The 2,384-nt window shown below is 40.6% G+C and overlaps 1 long non-coding RNA gene across 1 annotated transcript in view; it reads left to right on the forward strand.

Moving 5' to 3' along the window:
• Positions 1-736, forward strand: part of LOC149134764 (uncharacterized) — a 36,683-nt gene extending 35,947 nt beyond the window's left edge. The window contains exon 3 of the long non-coding RNA XR_016242658.1: positions 1-736. This exon is cut by the window's left edge and continues 285 nt beyond it. This is a non-coding gene — a long non-coding RNA (uncharacterized LOC149134764).
• The last annotated feature ends 1,648 nt before the right edge of the window (positions 737-2,384 follow it).

Consider the following 2,384-nt stretch of genomic DNA (forward strand, 5'->3'; position numbering starts at 1 on the left):
ATATTCGCAAAGGGATCGTCATTTCAATCTGGAGCTGAAAAGATCAATCTGAAGAGATCCAACTCAATCCATAAGACGCTTGGAGTCTCAGCAATGAAAGTTCAAAGAGCGGTGACAGAAGACTTGTAAATGAAATCGTACGTGAGACCTGTGAGGCACCTTGTAACTCCAGGACAAAATGTTAGAAGATTGGAGAGGGCAAAGATCATCTTGAACAAAATGAGACATAAGCCTGGAGTGATATTTTACACCGATAAGAATTTCACTCAATATAAGCACACAAACAGAATCAACAATCAAGTTCTGGCTTCAGATACTGACAGGGGACAAAAATGACATTTTCAGGTGGAACAAAAAAAACCCTACCAATGTGATGATTTTCGCCTGCATGGCCTCTGATGGTAAGAAGATGTTATTGATCATGGTTGAGAAAGCTGAGAGACTGACAGGAATTTGCTATGTTCAGGTTTAGAAAGACGTAAAGACCTGGATTCTTTCCGAATATTTCGAGGCAAGAGACGAGGGAAACCCAAATAAGATCGTTACGGACTTCAAGTTTAAATTCCAGCAAGACGAAGCTCCTTGTGACACAGGTGCAGTAGATGAATTTGGAGACAGGGTTTGGGATAAGGACACTTGGTCTCTTTCATCACCTGATTTGAACTCTATAGACTTAAGTATCTGGAATGAACTGGACTGAAAAGCTCGTGAGAAGCCCCACAGTAACCGGCAAGCCCTCAAAACCTCCTAATAAAACTGTAAGCGTCCTTTCGAACTTTATTCCAATCCTGCATGAGATCCCAATCATGCGCTATGGTTAATTATTTCTGAAAATATTATTTTAGTCTATGATTTACTTCATCACGATTATTCTAGTGATGGCAGAGAGTAATCAATGTTATTCTTGCTCAAAATAGAGTCCAATAGGGTTAGAAAAACGTCTCATAATTCCATTAACTTATCTTTAAGAATTACTGAGATACAAATGTTCGAAGTTGAATCTAAAGTTTCGACAATTTTGCTGGTACCCAGTATATATCTACACACACACGCGCGCGTGCACACATTTTTCTTTTCTTTTTTCTTTTACTTCTTTCAGACATTAGACTTCAGCCATGCTGGAGCATCGTCTTCAGTCGAACAAATCGACCCCTGGACTTATTCTTTGGAAGTCTAGTACTTATTGTATCGGTCTGTTTTGCGAAACCGCCAACTTACGAGGACGTAATGCTCTTCCATTTATCTGGTAGACGTGCAAGGCCCACTTCCGAAATTCACTTGTCCGTGAGGAAAAATTCTCCTCCAGTACTATTCTGACCTCATTTGCATCATGTTTTTTCTGTCCAAATGATTTTGAAGACTGCAGAATAAATAATAATCAGATAGGGTAATGTGCAGCGAATATGGAGTGTGAGACATCGTTTTCCATTGAAACTGCTCCGGCCTTTGAAATGTTATCCTCGTTTACGTGGCCGAGCTTTAAGTTGATGGAAGAACAGCTTTCGTCTTGCAACCAAAGATGCATGTTTTTCTTCTAGCGCAAGTGTCGATAAGGAACTAGTTTCTGAGCTAGTTTCTGAACAATTAGGATAGGATGTGTTCCACCAGGATTTGCAGGACGTCCCCGTTGAGCTCTACAATTCTTCCAGGACGTGGTTCGTCTTCTAGGCTGTAGTTTTCGGCGCGGAATTTCTGGAACCACTATTGACCCTGGCTTACGCTTACTGTCCGATCCGCATATACTGCATTAATATTCCTTGCACTTTCCGTTGCGTTGTTGCCTTTTTTGAACACATAAAGCAAAATATGCCGAATATGTTCCTTTGCGACTTCTATTATAGCTTTGAAAAATAACTGTTAAAATCGAATTACACTCTTCAAAACTTGCACTAAGAATAACGACAAGGTAAAATTAATATCTGCTGCTTAAGCAAGATGATGCAGGTTGTTTATCCCGTACCACTCCGACTTTTAGTTCATACAATTGAAAAAACCGCATTACTTATGGGATGACCCAATACACACACACACTCACGCGCACACACACACACACACACACACACACATACACACACACACACACACACACACACACACACACACACACACACACACACACACACACACACACACACAAAGTAACTATAGTGAGAAGTACTGTTTGTCGCTTGTTCAACATTACTGTTCCGTACGAACCGCCGTTATTTTTAACGTCAAGAAGAAGCATCCTCTAACTGGTTATCGATGCAATTTGCACCCAGAGGTTCGTTCCCCTGCTTGCAATATATTTCGGATTTAGGTTGCATCGATAACCAGCTATAAGAAGCTTACTCTCTAGGTTAAAAATTGTAGTAACGCCAGTTCTTGCGGAACAGCCATGTTGA

Source organism: Octopus bimaculoides, chromosome 7 (assembly GCF_046866305.1).
Source record: "Octopus bimaculoides isolate indiv1 chromosome 7, ASM4686630v1, whole genome shotgun sequence".
NCBI classification, from domain to species: domain Eukaryota; kingdom Metazoa; phylum Mollusca; class Cephalopoda; order Octopoda; family Octopodidae; genus Octopus; species Octopus bimaculoides.